A 22762-nucleotide genomic window follows, 5' to 3' on the forward strand; every position below is an offset into this window, starting at 1 on the left:
AACTCTATTAACCTGTACTCCATAGGAGGAGAAAAATCTAGAAGTCTGTCTCCAGTCAAAGGACTTTCGGTGGCTACTGGGCTGTACATGGAAGACCCACTTTTTAGGCTAAAGATTTGGAGTGGGGAATTCTTTCACTCTTAAAGGATCTTATATTGTTGCTGATTTCCCTTTTCTGAATAAACTAGCAGCCTTACAGAATAAATACAATTAGTTCTTTTTGGTAGGAAAATGCCATAAATACAAAGGAGGTTTCTCTAGACTTGCTTATTCCCACAGCTGGGGGTCTTGCTCAAAAGAGACTAGTCTTTGCTGAACACTTCTTGATAGTCTTCTCCACAGGCAAATGTCTGTACTTAACCCTTTCTATCCTGCAGCAATCCTGAACCTCACAATCTGAGGAACTCCTCCTCCCCTTCCTCTTACTTCCTTACTGTTTCCCTCTAGGTCCTCAAGCCATCCATAGGTTATAACACCACTTGCCTCTCATGGAGCATTTTCAGCCTCCTGAAGGCAAATGGCAACCCAGAGTAGGTGAACAAGTAGCTCTAAAGGATGCAGATGGCTAGACATACAGTACCAATGTAACAATGTCCAAGAGAGATCGTTTAAAGGTTATTTTAACAGACTGGTACTTATTTTGATTTTGTGCTTTCCAGATGATTTTCTAAAGAGACTATACCCAAACCCATAAGGGCTTTATATGATGTCTAGCTATGCATTCAGTCCCTGTTATCTTATTGTTGTCAACATGAAATGATCTTCTTCTAGTGAAGTTAGGTTAGTCATATATCTGTAACTTTGTATTAATTAATGACTGTGCCCTTGAAGGAGAACTACAAGCCTGATAAGCACCTCCTACCCCAGGAGGTGACAACAGCCAGTTAATTGCAACAAAGACAAGAAGTCAGTAGAATGAGACTGTAACTAGGGGAAAGGTAAACAAGGCAGGGGGAGATCGCTACCACTGACTCAATTCAGGAGTAAAAGAGAGAGAGAGAGAGAGTCTCTCTCTCTCTCTCTCTCTTAGAAATACACTGTAACTTTAAATTGAAGCAAGAGATATATAGACCAATAGAAAACTACCGTGCGTAACTAATTACCAATAGTATCTTTTAGGTAGAATTTGTAAAATATGTATGTATAACTAGACCATATAAATATTATCTTCTGATGCTCGAGGCATCAGAGCAGAGTTTCCCCTGCAGCCCACAGTGAAGACCATGGTGAGGCAGGCTGTTCCCCTGCAGCCCATGGAGGACCCCATGCTGGAGCAGGTGGATGCACCCGAAGAAGGCTGTGACCTTGCGGGGGACCCATGCTGGAGCAGGGAAAGAATGTTAGGAGTCCTTCTCCTGAGGAGGAAGGCATAGCAGAAAAAATGTGTTAACTGACCGCAACTCCCATTCCCCATCCACCTGTGCTGCTGGGTGGGAAGAGGTAGAGGTTTCAGGAGTTAAGTTAAGCCCAGGAAGAAGGGAGGGGTGGGGGGAAGGTGTTTTTAAGATTTGGTTTTATTTCTCATTATGCTACTCTGATTTGATTGGTAATAAATTGAATTCATTTTCTCCAAATCAATTCTGTTTTGCCTATGACAGCAATTGGTGAATGATCTCTCCCTGTCTTTATCTCAACCCATGAGCCTTTCATTATTTTTTCTCTCCCCTGTGCAGTTCAGGAAGGGGAGTGGCTTTGGTGGGCACCTGGCATCCAGCCAGGGTCAAGTCACTGCAATAGGCAAACCTTTGCACCACATCATTATCATGTTTCAAAGATCAGAGAAAGACAGTCAGATGGGAAGTGGTTCTTACCTGTCAATTATAAATTAATTTATGATGTCATCTCTGCATGAATAATATTCCAATATCTGAAGCTATATCTGTAGCTAACTAGCTACAATAAGTATTTAAAGCATACTAGGAAGCTACATGAATACTTGGAATAAATAATTGAGGCAAAAAACCTATTATGGTTACTTTAAGCAGTAATGATAATTTTATAATTTAGAACATTGTTTCACACAAAATTAGATTTTGCTAGTATGATTTATGCTGCTATTCAACTGACGATAAATAAAAGATGCTTCTACAGAAATTAATACCTACTCAAGAAACAGATGTCCAACTAACTATGCTCATAAACCAAATTTTCAAGTATGAAATATTTCTACTGACCTAACTGAAGTAAACAATGGCATGATTTTAGCAGAGATTTGTCCATTTTTACACTGTGCATTGTGAGCATGTATTTCTTTAGTTTGCTGTATCTGTTTCAGAATTCATTTTGGTTCTGAGATTCAGGGGTGTATAGACATTAATTGTTCTTAATTACAATTTTAATATATTTTGTTCAAGCAGTCCCAGCCATCAACACTTACCAAATGCAGCTTGCTTATAGCAGATTCTGTTCCTACCCATTTGTTTTGATGCATTTTCTTATCTTTTTTCTTTCTTATAGTCCAAGATGCCATTTAGGCCTCTAACTGTTACAAATCTGTTCTTGTCAATCTTACTCATGAAGTTCTTAGACCTCAAATAATTTGAAGACGGGAAAAATTAGTGCAAAATGTAACTACTATATTTTTTAAAGAGGAGTATATATCTTATTATGAGCCTCAGATAAATTCCTAACCTACTAGATAAAATTACTATCTAAACACAAGGAAAAACCCAGCTTCTGCTAGAAGACTTAATGCCCATAATGAACAAGTTTATACTGCCTGCAGAGAAAGTCAGACAAATCAGTAAAGGCTTTGAGTTTTATAGATTACACAAACAGTATGGTAGTACTCTGTTGTTCAGAATACTGGGATAGAGTTAATTTTCTTAGTAGCCAGTACAGTGCTGTGTTTTGGATTTAGTATGAGAATAATGTTGATAAACTGATGCTTTTGCTGTTGCTAAGTAGTGCTTACCCAAAATCATTTTCCGTTTCCCCTGTTCTGCCAGTGAACAGGGGCACAAGAAGCTGGGAGGGAGCATAGCCAGGACAGCTGGCCTGAACTAGCCAAAGAGATATTTCATACAATAGAACATCATGCTCAGTATATAAACTCGGGGAGTTGGCCAAGGGCTTGGGGGCTGGCTGGGCATCAGTGTGTGTGTATGTGTGTGTATATATATATAATTTACTCACCCCTGTAGCTGTACTGGATATGACATTTGCTAAGATTACATTTATCTTAATATCTTAATGTTTGAGATGTAATGGGGGGGGGGGGGGATATCTCAAATTCAGGACCAGAGTATTTGAGGGTAAGCTGAATAAAGTTTTAGTCTTAAGTAAATAAGGTAAATATACTTTTTATTAAACATTTTGAAAGGAGTTGAAGAAAAACAGATGGAAATTTCCATCTGCATATGAGAACGCCAGTGCTAATACAAAATTTAATAACAATATTTAAAATAAACTCAGTAGCTGTGACTGTGCCAGAATGTGTTTTGTACAGGTAAAACCATCTTTGTAATCAAGGGTTATGCACATGTAATACTCCATGTATCACTTTCAGCTCATGGCAATCCCACTTGAGCAAGAGGAAGAAAGGGAAATATCCTAGCCCAAAATAATTTCTTTTCACAAAATCCAAATTTGTACTACAATTTAGATAATTTAGATTATTGTGGATTAGTGGATCCTATAGAACTAAGTATTTGCTTTTAGTTTTAGCTATTTACATAACATAGTGTGTAGAAATATTTCCCTATAAAGTCATATAAGCTTTCTCATATCTTTTTTAGGTCACAGGCAAGAAGTACTGGCAGTGTCTTGGTCCCCATGTGTCGTGGTTTAACCCCGAACGGCAACCAAATACCACGCTGCCGCTTGCTCACTCCCCCTCACCCAGAGGGATGGGGAGGAGAGAATCGGAAAGGAATGTAAAACTCAGGGGTTGAGATAAGAACAATTTAATAGGGAAAGCAAAAGCCGCGCATGCAAGCAAAGCAAAGCAAGGAATTCATTCACTACTTCCCATGGGTAGGCAGGTGTTCAGCCATCCCCAGGAAAACAGGGCTCCATCACGTGTAATGGTTACTCGGGAAGACAAACACCATAATGCCAGATGTCCCCCACTTCCTTCTTTTTCCCCCACTTTATATACTCAGCATGACATCATATGGTATGGAATACCTCTTTGGCTAGTTGGGGTCACCTGTCCTGGCTGCATCCCCTCCCAATTTCCTTTGTCCCCCCCAGCCCTCTGGCTGGCAGGGCCCAAGGAACTGAAAAATCCTTGATTTAGTATAAATCTTACCCAGCAACAACTAAAAACATCAGTGTGCTATCAACATTGTTCTGACATCATAGCCAAAACACAGCACTGTACTAACTACTAAGAAGAAAATTAACTCTATCCCAGCTGAAACCAGGACACCATGTCATGAATATGTTGTGGCAACAGCAAGGTAGAGATGTTCTCTACTGTTATATGCGCTAAAAATGTCTGATGGTAAAATTTTATATATTCATCATGCATGTTTTTTACAATTCAAATGCACTTTTAAAGTTAATCATAATTTACTTTAACCTATTTACAGCTTTCTAGATCTTGCCTGGAAAAACTAAACTTGAAGAGTTATCCAAGTGATGCTTATTTTATAGGAAGATTGTACAGAATTTTGAAATAGTAATTGTATTTAAAGGTATAGGAAAATGATAAAGCATTATAGAGATACTTACTTCTTACTATTTATTAGTGTGCACATTGCTAATATGTTTTATACAAAAGTATAACATGTTTAACTCAAAGTGCCGTCCTGGTTAATCATGCTCAGTTATGTCAAAGAGCATAACACAGGTAGCCTAGCTAATGGATAATAACTTTGCAATCTGCAGTAATTCAGTGAGTATGGGCTCATTTGTTTTTTTATTGTGTTTTTTTTTTTACATTCCAATGATTTTCAGTCTAAAAGATCCTCTTGGGTTTCCTATAGCTCTTGCAAATGTTAGCTTTTGATTATAATGTGACATTTCATGCCAATTTCTTGGTTGGCATGTTTTTTTCTTTTGAATTTCAGAGAGGAATGCCCATTTTATAAGTTTAGAGTGAAATTTGAATAAATTGATATCAGAATTGCATACCCTTGGCTTGGCTTGTGGTGCAAAGCTGAAAAGCTCAACATAGTTGGGAAATTTTCTAACACTGTGAATTGTTTGTTTGTTTTAGCAAATGGAAATTTGTTTCATTGCTTTTCCATCACAAATATAGTAGCAAATTTTTGTTATTGATTTGTTGATGTCTCCCAAAACATTTTGCTTCAAAGTCATATAACTATAAACTACATCTACCTGTGTTGTCCTTTTTCTTTAAGATAATTGCATGTTAAACATATTTCTCATGGCTCCATTTCTTAATTCAGTACTATAGTTGGAATACTATTTCCTAATAACAGAACTCAGTTTTGCCATCTGCTAAGACAAATATGGCTGAGAACTGGCAACAATGAGTTAATGAAGTGAGGAGAAACTGGTACTGCTGAAAAGAGAATCAGAGAATCATAGTCATAGAATCATAGAATGGTTTGGGTTGGAAGGGACTTTTAAAGGTCATCTAGTCCAACACCCCTGCAGTGAGCAGGGACATCTTCAACTACATCAGGATGCTCAGAGCCCCTGTCCAACCTGACCTTGTACGTTTCCAGGAATGGGGTATCTACAACCTCTCTGGGCAACCTGTTCCAGTGTTTCACCACTCTCGTAAAAAAATTCTTCCTTATATCTAGTCTGAATCTACCGTCTTTTAGTTTAAAACCATTACCCCTTGTCCTATCACTACTGGCCCTACTAAAAAGTCTGTCCCCATCTTTCTTATAAGCCCCCTTTAAGTACTGAAAGTCCCCAATAATGTCTCCCCAGAGCCTGGACTAATTTTATGTATTAGAAGATGTGACTGTTTTCCAAGGCAATTGTATGTTTGCTTGTGATCACTTTTGGGGAAGGAAAATATATTTTTCAGTTTTATGTGGCTTGCATTATTTCGAATTTCTCTAAAAGATGCTTGGCTCTTCCATAGATTTGACAGGATATTGGAACAATCAGAGAAGAGACACTTCCTGGGTGTCTTTCACATGCTTCAGTTTCAGGCACTAAAGAAGATTATAAGCTCTTTCTTGCTCATTAGAACTTCTGAGAAAATATTAGCCAATAGAAACTGCATCATCCAAAATTGATAACAGTAGGCTTTTATAATAAGGAAGCTCTTTGTATGCCTTTAAGAATTATTTCAATGAATGAGCAGTTTGTTGCTCACTTTATAGTCAGCTCAAACCTCAATGATATCTCTACTTATGGTCTTAGAATATTTGTTCACATCAAAGTAATATGTTGTCAACATACTCAGTTGGAATACCACTTGGAAGTTAACAGAATCAATTTGTAGTGGAGGGGAGCACAAAAGAACAAATTACTCATTTGCTTTGTCAGCTGCAGAATGGATACAGAATAAACTTATAAACAGTTTTTGTTTTGGTCAGTATATATAGTATACACATTTTTGCTATTAATGCACTGATCTAACTTGATAATACATAGGAAAAAGCATGTAGTACTTCAGTTAGAAGACTGCTTATCTAAGGAGCAATTTGGGTATATTTTCCAGCTGTAGAGCAAAGAGATACAGTTGGTTTTGTTTGTCTGGGATGAAAAGCGATTTATGTTGTTGGGTTTTTTTTTGTTTGGTTGGGGGTTTGTTGTTTTTGTGTTTTGTTTTCTTTCTCCAAAAGGACAGTTAAATTGCTGGGAATTATACAAATAGTTTCAGCAAATACATCTACATTGATGACTTATTGCATGGGAAGTGGTCTTTTCCATGAATTTACCTCCTATCAATATTTGGGAGTCTTATGGTTCACACAGGAGTATACTATTGAAATGCTCAAATCAAGCTGCACATCAAGCTGCCATATGAAGGTTCCTGTTTTAATTTTCTGTTCAATAAAGAAAATTTTTATTTCCTATATTTTGAAAGATGGACTTACTAGGCAGGTCATTTTCCATGGGGTTTTAGGTAATAGTGATAATGGTCTGTCATTGCTATCAGGAAAGGAAGAAATTTTACTCTGCCTTGGAAATCTCTTACTTCTGCTGTTTAGTTTTAGAACAGAGCAAAAAGAATTCCCTATAGACATCTAAATGAAAGGACTTTTCTATCCCCATGCTACCCATGTTTGCCAGCTTGTTCTCACCACTTCATATACAGACATCTTTCTGTCTTCAAATCACCATCACCAAAGTAGATAATGCAGTTTGTTCACTTTCCTACCACCAGATGGATCGCTATTTTTTTGGTTTTCTGTGCCTGTTCGTACACTGACTTTTTTCATAGGCTATTTTACAATTTTCTTATTTGGCGTGGAGTAGCTTGATCCTGTCTTGCTTTTTCAAGTCCAGAATTATATTTTCCAGCGTACTGTATTTTCAGATACCACCCAGAGGTATAGCTTTAAATAATTTTAAAGCATCAGCAGACAAAAAAATGCATGTGCACGTGATACAAATTCACATTATAGTCCCTTTATTTCCTCTACTAGTCAGTCCTTTTGATATCCATATTTTTTCTATACCTTTCAAAAGGTATAGAAATTAATCCATGCATATGAATTTTTTTGAGCAATGAGCCAAATTTGGGGCCTAGTGGATTGTTTCTGTTAGTTAGAGAAATGAATGTTGGAGTTGTACACATCCTGTGTACTTTCTTTATCACAAAAAGGAATAGAAAGTACTGATTCACTGAGTATAGTAAGAATCAATAGGAGGCGGCAAGTATTCTGTTTGTCTGTGTACCCAAAGGACAAAGCCAGTTCTTAGGATATTTCTTCACTTCTTGTTTTGGCAACATCCTTTCCTTTCCATTGCTCCTTTATCAAGCAGGAACATTTACACAGAGTATATCCCTATAAATTACTTTTCCCAGCCTCCACTCCTCCCTTTTATTGTACATGCCATTGTTAGGAGCAGTGTTGTGGCTTGGGAGTTGTTGCTGTTATAGCTCTTGCTGTGGAAAGGAGTTTAATTGCTCTTTATCAGCAGAATAATATACCTCTTAAAACTACTAGCATTAACATGACTTAACACAGTCAGTATTTACAAACACTGTCTTTATAATATGAGCAGTAGTATCCTCAAAGGACATAACATAAGCTCCACATATCATGAAAGGATCCTCTCAATATTAAAAAAAATAAAAAATAATCAACCTACATGTATGCTAATCAAACTTTCTTTGTACAGATTTTTTATGATGATTGTGAGATATTTTCTTAGGACTCCTTTTTATTATATTTTCCTTATATAAGTTCTCTTTGCTACAATAGAGCATACTTTAATAATAGAGCAACAAGTAGTCTTCTTCCTTGCCTGGCTCATCTGACGTGTGGAATCAAACTCTATAACTCGAGGAGAGTTATAAAGCAGGTATGTTTATTGCGGTGCCGGGTGCAAGGGGGATCGCTCCTCCTAACTTGCACACTGTTTCAACAAGCAGCCGGATATTTATTATACAGAGATATTTATTATACATATAATAAATATATATTTATAAATACATATTTATTATATGCATATGCATAAGGTTTCTGAAAATTCATTATCATAATCTCCTCCCTCTGGTGCCTCAAGATGTACTTTTCATCTTCTTGGGCAGTTACCTGAAGATCCTGCATATCTTTGCATACATTAGCAGTCTTTGTTGTTTAGTTTCTGTTACCTACTAGAGTCCTTTACATGTCATCCATTATCTAACCTTTTGTTCAAGTGTAAAACATCTGCCAGCTAAAGATTAGCCCTTCCTTATTGCCCACTCTAATAAGAAGGGCTCCCATAAGAAATTGGGAGGGGACACAGCCAGGTCAGCTGAGCCAAACTAGCCCAAAGAGGTATTCCATACCATGGGATGTCATGCTTGGTATATAAACTTGGGGAGTTGGCCAGGGCCTGGGGGATCGTTGCTCAGGGACTGGCTGGGCATTGGTCAGCGAGTGGTGAGCAGTTGAACTGTGCATCACTTGTTTTCTTTTCTCCCTTTCCCTTTGGATTTTATCCTTTCTCCCACCTTTCCATTATAGCTGTTGTTGTTATTATTATTATTGTTGTTGTTGTTATTGTTGTTCTTACCTTTTTGTTCTGCTTAAATTATTGAATTGTTCTTATCTCAACCCTCGAGTTTTACATTCCTTTCTGATTCTCCTCCCCATCCCTCGTCCCTCTGGTTGAGGGGGGAGTGAGCAAGTGGCTGTGTGATGCTTGGTTGCTGGATGGGAGTAAACCACAACACTAAATCAGTTAAATACTAATTCTAACTCACAGCAACTTTTGTTTAAATCAAATCCACAGAGAAGCAATTCTAACTATTACTGAATTACTGTATTGCTACTTCTGAGCTATAGAATCTCTGGAATGAGCTGAAGTAGTCTCTAGAGCACCACAGTGTAGTACACTTATTTGGCAAGAACATGTTGTAATGAGAGGCAAAAGGAAAAGACACAGACACCAGGATGTAAAGCATGTCAGCAACACATGGAGTCAGTAAGGGTTTGCTACTGAATTATTTTTATAATATTGCAAATATTTTTGTACAGAACTAAATGTATGTTCAAGACCACAGATGAAACTGTGTAGAAGCACCAAAAAACACAAACTAGCCTGGAACCATTGCACTCTGCCCTGAATAAATGGCAATGCATAGCCTTGATGCCAACAGAGCAAACAAGGAACTGTAGCTGTGACTAGTCCCAGCTTGATGTTTGCTTTCCCCTTATTCTACATATGATGTAATCTGTACCAGCCCTTTTTGTGGTACATGTTACTTCTCCCTCCACCCTCATTCAGCTGTGCTGACAGTGAATTAGGAGACAGAGCCAATGTTCCATGAATTCCCTCCCACACAGAAAGGAGTAGCAGAGTGGCAGCAGCTCTCTCCCCTACAGCCTTGGGATCTGCAGCATAGGCAAACTGGAAGTAATGGGACAACTTAGTGTCTCAATACTCTTCTGTGGAGGCTGACAAGCACCTGAGGACAAAGTTAAAGTGAATAAGAGGAAAAACTTATACCGGGCAATAACGCCTGGTTATCAATACAGGCTGGGGGGTGAAGGGATTAGGAGCAGTCCTGCTGAGAAGAACTTGGGGGTACTGGTGGATGAAAAGCTGGACGTGAGTCTGCAATGTACACTTGCAGCCCAGAAAGCCAATTGCATCCAGGGTTGCATCAAAAGAGGCATGGCTAGCAGGTAGAGGGAGGTGATTCTGCCCCTCTACTCCGCTCTCATGCTGTGGGGCCCCCAACATAAGAAGGACATGGACCTGTTGGAATGGATCCAGAGGAGGGTCACAAAAATGATCAGAGGCATGGAGCACCTCTCCTATGAGGAAAGGCTGAGAGAGCTGGGGCTGTTCAGCCTGGAGAAGAGAAGGTTCCGGGGAGACCTTATTGGGGACTTTCAGTACTTAAAGGGGGCTTATAAGAAAGATGGGGACAGACTTTTTAGTAGGGCCTGTAGTGATAGGACAAGGGGTAATGGTTTTAAACTAAAAGACGGTAGATTTAGACTAGATATAAAGAAGAAATTTTTTACAACGAGAGTGGTGAAACACTGGAACAGGTTGCCCAGAGAGGTTGTAGGTGCCCCATTCATGGAAATGTTCAAGGTCAGGTTGGACAGGGCTCTGAGCAACCTGATGTAGTTGAAGACGTCCCTGCTTATTGCAGGGGTGTTGGTCTAGGTGACCTTTAAAGGTCCTTTCTAACCCAAACCATTCTATGATTCTATGAAATGCCCTCACAACTGTGATATCTCATTGACACGAATTTACCTTTACTGTAACAGCAGCAGTCAGCTTTGTAAAACATATAAATATATGTTCTTGAATTTGAATCGTTAATTACATGTATATCAATGTGGGTAACTGTCAGCTTGCCTATCCTTGCCAGTGCCAGGTCTGCTCCTAATTTTTGAGCATATGGAGTATGCATTTAGAACAGACATCAGTTAGCAAAAACAAGCAACTAAAATTGTGCAAATCTAGATTGTTACTGAATACAGTAGTATACATCGGATTTGTTTGAGGAGCACTTTGGTAGTCTAGCTAGTACAGCTCAGACAGTCAAGCTCAGAAAATTGCTGTCAGGATGTTTCATCCCTACAAGAAAATCAAGTGCTTTTTCCTTAAGTTTCTCTATTCTGAGGCATACAACAGCGGTAGATTCGAACACTCATCTGACTTTCCTTTCTCTCTGTACCCTTTATAGAAGAGATGTTTTAAAAGGTGGAAATATTCCTTCCTGTATGCATGCTTTTTAAGAGCTCTATCCACAGAATTAGCATAAGAATTTATTTTGTACCCTCCAAAGGTTCACAGTCATACTTGGCAGGAAGCAGCAAGGGCAGGCCACTCTGGAAGGTGAGCCAGGAGCCAAGGCAGGCAGGACAGCGGCATCACTGACAACTGTCGTGATTTAACCCTGGCTGGTAACTAAGTACCATGTAGCCACTCACTCACTCCCCCCTCACCCAGAGGGATGGGGAGGAGAATCGGAAAGGAATGTAAAACTCGAGGGTTGAGATAAGAACAATTTAATAAGTAAAGCAAAAGCCGTGCATGCAAGCAAAGCAAAGCAAGGCATTCATTCACTACTTCCCATGGGCAGGCAGGTGTTCAGCCATCCCCAGGAAAGCAGGGCTCCATCATGTGTAATGGTTACTCAGGAAGACAAATGCCATAATTCCGAATGTCCCCCACTTCCTTCTTCTTCCCCCAGCTTATATACTCAGCATGACATCATATGGTATGGAATACCTCTTTGGCTAGCTTGGGTCACCTGTCCTGGCTGTGTCCCCTCCCAATTTCCCGTGGCCCTCCAGCCCTCTCACTGGCAGGGCCCAAGGAACTGAAAAGTCTTTGACTCAGTATAAACATTACCCAGCAACAACTAAGAACATCAGTGCAGTTATCACATTGTTCTCACATCATAGCCAAAACACAGCACTGTACTAGCTACTTAGAAGAAAATTAACTCTATCCCAGCTGAAACCAGGACATCCTCCCAGTTTCCTGTGCCCCTCCAGCCCTCTCACTGGCAGGGCCCAAGAAACTGAAAGGTCCTTGACTGAGTATAAACATTACCTAACAACAACTGAAAACATCAGTGTCCTATCAACATTGTTCTCCCACCAAAGCCAAAACACATCACTGCACCAGCTCCCAAGAAGAAAATTAACCCTATCCCAGCTGAAACCAGGATAAGGGTGCAGTCCCACAGTACCTGAGCACAAATAGCAGAGCAGACCTGAGGAGATTAAGACACGGACTCCTGAATCCGACCAGAAGACCTTTTATTAGTCCAAAGCCCATGCTTATATATCCTCGTTTGCTGTTCACCTGCAACATACTAAAATATCATTGGTTAAATCAATACTGTTCACACACTTCTTGGCTACATATAATTGGTTAATTACTAAGCAACAAATGCACTGAACTTCTTGCATCTTTTTTTCTCTCTTCTTTGTTATCTCTGTGAGTTTCATGTTCTCAGCCAGCCACCGAGACATGGCATCGTGCATCTGATACTACATAACTGTGCCAGCTGATAGCAACTAAGCAAGTGAGAAAGCTCCTGTCTGCCATGCAAACCATGCTCATATTGTATCCTGTTAAGTTTCCCCCTTCACTCTCACTAAAAACTGTTGCACCTTGTCATTGTATTGGCTCTGGCTGAGATGGAATTAATTTTCCCCATAGCAGCCTTCATAGTGCTGTGCTTTGTATTCATGGCTAGAAAGGTGGTGATAACACACCAGTGTTTTGGCTACTGCTGAGCAGTGCTCCCACAGCATCAAGGCTGTCTCTCTAACATCCCCCCCTCACCATTAAGCTGGGGGCAGGCAAGCTCTTGGGAGGGGACATAGCCAGGACAGCTGACCCAAAGTGACCAAAGGGATATTCCATACCATATGATGTCTGCTCAGCAATCAAAGCTAAGAGAAAGGAGGGGGGGGGGGGGTTTGGGGGGATGAGCATTCATTATTTGAGACATTTATCTTCAGGAGCAAGCACTATGCATAATGAAGCTCTGCTTCCCTGGAAGTAGCTGGACATTGCCTGCTGATGGAAAGTAGAGAATAAATCCTTTGTTTTCCTTTGCTTCTGTTCATGACCTTTGCTTTTTCTTTATTAAACTCCCTTTATCTTGACCCATTAGGTTTTATTCATCTTATTTTCTCCTCCCAGTCTCTGACTGAGGAGAGGAGTGATAGAGTGGCTTGATGGGCACCTGGCATTCAGCCAAGGTCAAACCACCACAGTACTTTTTTGGCACCCAACATGGGGCTCGAGACAATGGCATTTTTGTACTGTGTACTGTAGCTATAGTAGTTAAGTGGCAAGCCTCTATGCAGGTCATAGAATTTTTTGGCTGCACTGCTTATCTCTTTATTTTGCTGAGCTTGGGAACATGCTAGTACAAACAATGGCTATTTGCTTTGCCCTGGCATTGATGGCCTTGATGTGCTGGGGGAGCTATCTTGTGGAGATGAGGGAATACACCTCCCTACCCCAGACTGATGTAGATGGTTTTATTATGCAAGATCCCGAGGTCTTTGTTCACCCTTATGTGAGTTAATACTAGTAATTAATACTGTTGGCATATTATGCATTTTGTGGAATCTGCTTTCATCCTGGTGTAAGAGAAGACAACTTTTTGGTGAGGCAATACTGAAATGTGCCCTGAGGCAGCTGGTCCCTGGCTGGCAGGGTGTGTGGAAGGATTTGGGCAGATTCCTAGGACAGTTATCACCTCCCATAGCCTAGGACTTGACACCTGAACAGGCAAGCAACCCTGGCAAACTCACACACCACCTGATAGAAGGGTGCTTTGCCTGCCCCAATGAAAACCAGCAGCTTCTAGCACTGTACTGGGGCCTGGCCTGTGCCTATTGAGCCACAGTTCAGTACTCTCAGAAGACCGCGGTTAAGGCAGGGACCCAAAATGCATCTGAGGACACCATGGTTGAGATAGGGACCCAAACAACAACAACTACAATAATTGTCCCAGTAGTGAAAAAGAAAAACTGGACAAGAACAATGAGGCCATATTATTGATTAATAAGGGAGGAGGAAGAAAAGGAAAGGTTTGATCAAGAAGCTGGTCCTTTGACAAAGAAACTGGAGGAAGGAGGTAGAGAATTCACGCAGGAAGCAGAAAGTACCCGATCCCTGACCTCATCAGAACTGCAACACATGTGGAAAGATTACAGTCCCCAGCCAGGTGAGTGGATTGCTGCCTGGCTGATCCAGTGATGGGATAACAAGGCCAACAGTCAGCAATTGGAAGGCAAGGAAGACAAACACCTGGGATCCCTTGCTAGAGACCAGGGAATTGAGAGAGGAACTGGAAAAGAGGCTGCAATTTGCAGCCTCTGGAGACAGCTCCTATCAAGTGTTAGGGCAAGATATCCATTCAAGGAAGTTCTTGTGAACTCCCCAGGAAAGTGGACTACCACAGATGAAGGCATCCAGTACCTGAGAGAACTAGCAGTGCTAAAAATCATCTACAGTGATCTAGATGATGATGAGATCTCCAAAGATCCAGAGGATGTCCTGTGCACATGGTCCATGTGGAGGAAGGTGATTCAAAGTGCCCCAACATCATATTCTAACAGCTTGGCAGCGATGTATTGCCCAGATATAGACAGACCAACTGTGGAGAGAGTGTCTTCTTGGCTCCAAAACTTTGAAGACAATCTCTGTCTCTCCTCATCCCCACAGGTCAGCAACTTGGCTGTCAGGGGTGTCCCAAGAAATCAGTCCTTTCCTGCCCTGGTCAGAGGGAAAGGGAGGCCCAGGCACATGATGTGTGGTGCACTGTGGTTCTTCCTGCATGACCTGCGGAGGAGATGAGGAAGTGGGATGGTGAACCCACTTTTAAGCTGGAAGCCCATGTGAGGAGATGAAGACATGGACTCCTGAATCCGACCAGAAGATCCTTTATTAGTCCAAAACTCATGCTTATATATCCTCGTTCATTGTTCACACACACCATACTAAAATATCATTGGTTAATCAATACTGTTCATAATCAATATCATTGGTTAATCAATACTGTTCACAGCTGAATGGACACCTTTAGATTGTTACTGGAATTAAATATAGAAGTTAACTATAAAAGTTTCTCAAAATGTTCTGGTTGCTTTGTGTTGGTTGTTTTATATATATATAAAACTATACACAAACAGGGAAATTAAAAAATTGCTTAAGAAAAAGGAAAGAAAATAGTATACAGTATTTATAGCTTGGTTACCCCCCCCCCCTTCTTTTTTTAATTGTAGATAAACTGTTACATGAACATGCAGTACATCCACAACTCTGAATTAATACCTTTTTTGTAGTATGATATAGTCCTATATGAACCATAAATCAACTACATGTTAAATCAGTCTTCTCCATCACTGTTGTCACTATCTTTGAGCTTCGTAACAATGCCTAGGTCACTATCCTTTAGCTTAGGGAACTTCACCAGGTTAATATGCAAACATTTATTTCTAATACAAATTTGCAGAATGCATTCTATCCACAAGACACTTTATGGAGAGATATTATGTTGCATTGTGTATGATCTATTAGAAGTGAAAAAATGTTGTTCCTGAAAGAAAACACTTCTTTAGATCATTACTTTAGAACTGGTTTTGCACCTGCTATACTGCAAGAATACCCTAAGCAGTAATGTATCTTTGTGGACTTTGAGATATCTGTGTGATTACATTTAAACTTAACACGCAAACTGATTTCAAGTATAACTCTAGGCACAAGTGTGGGAAACGGCATGCTGTCGGGACACAATCTTTCTCACTTACAAGGCATCAAATGGTATGTTACTCAAGTTAAAGTCTAACTTCTATGACAACTTCATTTTCACCAAAAGATTTTCAGTTAAGTACACAGACTAATGCAGCTCAACTGAAGTTTCACCGCTGCAACGGAGTACAGAATACTTTTCCCGCTGACCTTAAAGGTTGTGGTGGTAGTGATGAAGGTGTGACAGATATTTGACTTTTAACCCAAAACAAAATTTCAGCTGTGTTAAATTCACCAATACACAAAGAACACTTATTCCTTCTGAAGCAACAGCTGAGGATTTGAACAGTCTTTTCACCTTGAGCTGTTCCCAATGTAGAGGTTAAGAAAAAAAGAAATAATTCAAAAGGTATTCTGTCAATATGTTGATGCAGTTGTATGTTAAATCCTGGTCACACTGAAATAGGGTTATGTTCTAGCATTTATATATATGTAGCACTCCATTACAATTTATGAACAAAATTCAGAAGTTCATTTTATCTCAAATTGCTTGGAGTTAGATTAGGTTGCAGTTGTCATCCTAACAACTACTTTCCATATTTTACCCCTTAACTGAAAAACACACATGATGAAAAAGCATATTTATAGAAACAGAAGAGTAATCGAAAAAAATTCTTATGTTCACAATTGTTTTTCTAAGTCTTATTAGTCACCTTTCTTTTTTTCTTTTTTTTTTTTTATGCAACCAGAGACACTTTACCGTAACAGAGAAGCCTGTATTTACATCTCTGAGCCCAGACACAAACCGCAGCTGCATGCACCACCAGGCTCAGGGCAGAAACCATTCATGCAGTTACATAGCTATATATCACTACAAGCATGCAGACACCTATTTATCACTAGATAACCATGTTCATCTTTCCTACTCTCCTTCACAATACCTAGCTGTTCTCTCATCTCTTGTTAGGTTAAATATTCTCCATCTTCCTCTCCTATATCTCTCTTCAGACATTCTGTAACCTCCTCTTTTTTGCTTGTTAATTGCGATGAGGCAAAGGTTGTGTGTAGCTGGGTGACCATGACCTGATTTATGTTACAATCAACTAAACGCTGAATACAGGAAAAAAGGCATGGGAAACATAAGGCAAACATCAATAAGGTGGTTAAGATAATTATAATAAATCCTGTAATACTTTTGACCCGCGGCCCAAAGTTTCCCAGCCGTGAGAAGAGACCAAAGGTATCCCACCCCTGGCTCTGCTGCAGATCTTTGTTTAAGGCTTTTAAGTTTTGTATGCTTTTGTGGATTGATTCAGAGTGGTCACTCAGATTCACGCAATGCATCCCATCAAAGTCTTCACATCCATGTCCCTGTGCTAACAATAAAAAATCAACAGCAGCTCGGTTCTTTAGCAACATATGACGGACAGAATCGACATCTGTTAATAAGTCAGAAAAATAAAACTAATAGTATTTGTAGCATTACTTTCTTTACAAAGCTAGCAGCCTAATTTACTAAGCAAGTTAAGAGCGTGTACTATTCTTACAGAAGAGATTAGAGAAGCAAAAATGTGTTACGCTGCATTCCAGAACTCAACCTGAGAGTTACAGTCTGCTGTGAGTTCTGCGTTATAATCATTTGACACATGTTGGGGTTGCGATTGCGAAAGGAAGGGCTGCAATGCCTGTGTGCAATTTTCACTGGCATTATCATAGCTAGTTGTTTTAAAAGCAACCCTCGAGCTTCCTCATGATTGACTTGTTGTTGAAAAATATTCTGAAGCCGATCAATAAAGTTAGTATATGACTCTCTAGGACCCTGCAAGACTGTGGCAAGACTCCCACATCCAGACTGCCTTAATAGCCATCTCCTTCAATTGCAAATAGTTGTCCCTGGGATACCTTGCCTGAGTCACAGAATCAGCACAATTATTTTCTCCAGCCAACTGCTCATAGTTAACAGCAATTCCCCGATTAAGGTTTTCAATCAAGGCCACTACACATAGCTCACAAAAATCAGATAACCACATCATATACTGTATCAGAGTTAGTACCATACAAAGCAATGACTTCCAATCATGTAGTGTGAGTGTATAAGGCTCTGCCATCACTTTAAGAAGGGACATAGCAAATGTACTATGAATCCTCCCTTCCGCACTGCTTTGCTTAACTCCTTAACAGCCTCGTATTGCACAGGCTGCCACTCTGCAGGTTGATTTGTCTGACAAAATACTGAACATGCCATAGCGACTCCCAAATCCCCTTGTTTAAGCGCTTCCCACTTGTATTCCTGCCACCTATCCCTCAGACACCCTTTCACCCTCCCAGAATAAACATCCGGGGGGGGGGGGGGGGGGGGGGGAAGAGAGGAAAAATGTCTAGCTCCTTTTCTGGATCTATAGGACCTGGATCAAAATGTTTATTAGTGTCAATGGAATCATTGTCCGAGTTGTCCTGTTCCCGTGCTTGGTCCTGTGTTGTGAGGGTTGCTGCAATCAGTGACAGGAGCTTTGGGGGCAGAGGAGGTGTGGATGGAGTCACCATCGTTGATGAGGTGTTGAGAAGAGTCGCTCTGTCAATGGAATTTACAGCCTCCCCTGGTTTAGCACTCGCGCTGCTGTTGGAATTTAGCTTCCCCTGGTTTAGCACTGTTAGTATTAGTCCACACTTGGTGAAGAGTAGCCAGAATTTGCCACCAAGGTGCTAAATGCATTCCCAACACGGAGTCCCCGTCCACGGAAGCATCATACAATCGTCTGCTGACCGCTTGCCAGGCAGGAATTTGCAAAGTGCCATCAGGTGGAAAGTCCGGCACTTTGTCACGGATCCATTCTAACAGAGTCACTAGCTGTGGACCCATCATCACATTCTCTAATAAAGTTTTTGTAAAAGGAGAATACAGTCCATTTTGCATTACAGTTTTCCGTAGTTCCTTAATCATTTCCCAGTGAAACACCTGATATTGGCCTGGGTGTCTATATTGTAATATCACAGTAAACGCGTGCACTCCCTCTTTCATACTTTCCAAGTGCACTCTCCTCCATCCTTCTTTAATCTTTCTCCCGATATCATTTTCATCATCGCTACTGCTTCCCTTATTACCTCTCTGCCACACCACTCGCTTCTTCCTAACTTTTGACTGTTCCCTTTTTAACTGCAAATCTTCCAATCTTAAATTTAACAGATTTTCACCTTGTCCATCCTCATCCGAATCCTCCGACTCTGTTCCTTCTAGTTCATCAGTAACATGCTCAGTTTCAGCCTTGCTCTCATTCGGCTCCATCTGATGAGCAGCATCTTGTTTTGTTGTTACATTAGCTTCCTGCCCCTTCTCAGTCTCCGACCAAGCCTCCTTAGCAATTCCTGCAAGCTGTTTTTCTGCACGCATCTCTTTCAAAGTCTAATCTCCAAGTAGTCATAATTTGGCTAGCATTCAAGTCTCCTCGAGATGTCTTTTCCCAAATTTGCTCTCCTGCTGACTCCCGCATTTTAACATCAAATATTTTTGTAGAGGTTGCTGGGGTGCCTTGGCTCTTTAACCAGGCCAGCAACAGTCCCAGATTACTTTTTTCATATACAACTCCTATTTTTTGCAAAATATGCTGAAACATTCTTAATATACCTTTTTCTTCTGCAGACATATTTGAAACCATTTTTAAAGCTTCTTAAAATTTCTTTTTCTAAATTTTCTAAAAAGTTTCTAAAGTTTCTTGGCTGCTCACCTGTCTTGATGTGTACAGGCGTTGTTTTCTTAATTTCCTTAGCCCCGGGGGTCTGGGTTGTCCACCTGGTCCAGCCGGCAGGATGATCGATCAGCCAAGATGTCTCCTCCAGAACTCAGCCCTCTTCACGAGCTGTTACTTTTTGCCTAGTTCCATCCTTATCCTTCCAAGGTCTCAGAACTCCACCACAGGGTTCAACATTTGAGGATATTAAGACACGGACTCCTGAATCTGACCAGAAGACCTTTTATTAGTCCAAAGCCCATGCTTAAATATCCTCATTTGCTGTTCACCCGCAACATACTAAAATATCATTGGTTAATCAATACTGTTCACACGCTTCTTGGCTACATATAATTGGTTAATTACTAAGCTACAAACACACTGATCTTCTTGCATATTTTTTTTCCTCTCTTCCTTCTTATCTATGTGAGTTTCATGTTCTCAGCCAGCCACCAATGTGGCATCGTGCATCCGCTCCAGCCTTGCTTCATATCCCATTTTTCTTCCAGGCGTTCAGTCAACTTTATCTTACTTTCTTTCTTCTTTAGCCTTCAAGGTCCTTCACAGGCATCGTGGCCTCCAGCACTTGCCAGAAAGCTCTCTACACCCATGTACATGAACTGAGAGGGAAGACAGCTTTTAAGAAGGGGCCACCCAAGAAGGCTGTCAGCATAGTGGCTGTAGAAACCCAAGGCGGCAATCAATGATCTCCCAGACATAGAAGAACTGAAATCACCTCCCTTGATCCTCGTGAGGAGAATTCTGGTCTGGCACCGCAAGGGTCAGACAGTGAATACTCTTACGAGGAATGGGAATAAAGTGTCCTAACCTTCGGCCAGGAGGAGGAAAGGAATGACCAGGTATACTGGACTGTGTGGATTCGATGGTGTCACATGCTGGTCCAAGACCAGAGCAAGGTTTTGCTTTTATTCATTCTCGGGAACAGAATTAAGACTCAAAATGGAGTCAAGAGCCAAGGAACTTTGTTTGCCTGACAACAGGTTTGCAAATGCAAAGGAGAGAGTGAGAGATAAAGAGAGAAAGGAAGGAAAGAAAGAAGGAAAGAATGAAAGAGTTCACAGCAATAGCTACCAGCCTGGCGCTGTGGTGTCCCAACAGTCCAATTTGTTTCCAAGTCTAGTGGGGGAATGTTCCATCTGATGTTGGTTGGTTCCATTCTTTTATAGCGTTGTCATGAGCTGTTCTGCTTAACCACACCTTCCACCTGGCGGTGGTGTGCATGCCCAATACCGTCAGGTGGTCCTCAGAGGTCTCCAGGCCCCTTGATCCCTCTGACCCTGGGTCTGGGCACATGCACAAGGGTTGGGTTAAGTTTCTCAGGATTAGGTCCCCCTGTTGTTCCATGGTGTCAGTTGGTGGGTTTCCTGCCTTAACAATGTTGAGACAAACATCTGTTGTGGCAATGGTGGTTCTCACTGACACAGTCTCTTACAGATGGCCTGGCACATCATACCCACAGAAGTATAAGGCTTTGGTTTACACTGCCATCAGGGTATAGGGGCACAGAACCAATCTGGATCTCTGGAGTGACAGGGGGATGCCAAGAATTTTCTGTATTGGAGGCTGAGGTGAGCTTAACAGGGGACAAGTGGGAGAAGCACTCCATTATGACCGGCTCAGAGGCCCCTCATATCCTTGGCATAGACTACCTCAGGAGAGGGTACTTCAAGGACCCAAAGGTGTACCAACGGGCTTTTGGTGTAGCCACTGTGAATACAGAGAACATCAAACAGCTATCTACCCCCACCTGGCTTCCTGGAAGATCCCTTCATTTTGGGATTGCTCGTAGTTGAAGAACAGCAGGTGCCAATTGCTACCAGGACGGTGCACCAGCAGCAATATCTCACCAACCAACACTCCCTGGCTCCCATCCATCAGCCGATTCATCAACTCGAGAGCAAAGGAGTGATCAGCAAGATTGACTTGCCTTTTAATAGTCCCATATGGCCAGTGCAAAAGTCTAACAGAGGGTGGAAGTTAACAGTAGACTATTGTTGCTTGAATGTAGTGACGCCACCACTGAGTGAAGCTGTACCAGACATGTTAGAGCTCCAATATGAACTGGAATCAAAGGCAGCCAAGTGGTATGCTACAACTGACATTGCCAATGCATTTTTCTCAATCCCTTTGGCAGCAGAGTGCAGGCTGCAGTTTGCTTTCACATGGAGGGGTGTCCAGTACATCTGGAGTCAACTGCCCCAGGGGTGGAAGCACAGCCATTTGTCATGGATTAATCCAAACTGCACTGGAAAAGGGTGATGCCCCTGAACATCTACAATACATCAATGATATCATCTTGTGGGGCAACAAGGCAGAAGAAGTATTTGAGAAAGGAAAAGGAGTAATTCAGATTCTTCTGAAAGCTGGTTTTGCCATAAAGAAAAGCAAGGTTAAGGGACCTGCACAGGAGATTCAGTTCTTGGGAATAAAGTGGCAGGATGGACACCATCATGAGCCTATGGTTGTGGTCAACAAGATAGCAACTATGTCTCCACCAGCTAACAAGAAGGAAAAACAAGCTTTCCTAGGCCTTGTGGGGTTCTGGATAATGCATATTCCAGGTTATAGTCAGCTTCTGAGCCCTGTCTATCGAGCAACCCGAAAGAACTATTTTGAGTGGGGCCTTGAGCAACAACAAGCCTTTGAGCAGATCACACAGGAAATAGCTCATGCGGTAGCTCTTGGGCCTGTCCAGACAGGCCCAGCTGTACAAAATGTACTCTCCACTGCAGCTGGGGAGCATGGTCTCACCTGGAGCCTCTGGCAGAAAACATCAGGAGAAACCTGAGGTCGACCATTAGGGTTTTGGAGCCAGGGGTACTGAGGATCAGAAGCCCACTACACCCCGACTAAAGTATAACTTCTTTTTGGCACCACAATTGCCCATGCTACACTGGTTGTTCAAAGGAAACACCCCCTCTACATATCATGCAACGAGCGCTACATGGAGTAAGTGGGTAGTGTTGATCATGTAATGAGCTCGACTGGGGAAACCCAACCGCCCAGGAATCCTGAAAGAGATCATAGACTGGCCAGCAGGCACAGATTTTGGAGCACTGCCTGAGGAGGTGGCTCATGCCTAAGAGGCACCACCATATAATGAGTTATCAGAAGATGAAAGGTATTATGCTTTGTATTGGCTCTGGCTGAGATGGAATTATTTTTTCTGATAGCAGCCCTCATAGTGCTGTGCTTTGTATTCATGGCTAGAAAAGTGGTGATAACACACCAGT

The 22762-nt window shown here is 41.2% G+C and overlaps 1 pseudogene; it reads left to right on the forward strand.

Moving 5' to 3' along the window:
• Positions 1-14889, forward strand: part of LOC121080647 — a 45792-nt pseudogene extending 30903 nt beyond the window's left edge.
• The last annotated feature ends 7873 nt before the right edge of the window (positions 14890-22762 follow it).

The sequence above is a fragment of the Falco naumanni genome, chromosome W (assembly GCF_017639655.2).
Source record: "Falco naumanni isolate bFalNau1 chromosome W, bFalNau1.pat, whole genome shotgun sequence".
In the NCBI taxonomy this organism is placed as follows: domain Eukaryota; kingdom Metazoa; phylum Chordata; class Aves; order Falconiformes; family Falconidae; genus Falco; species Falco naumanni.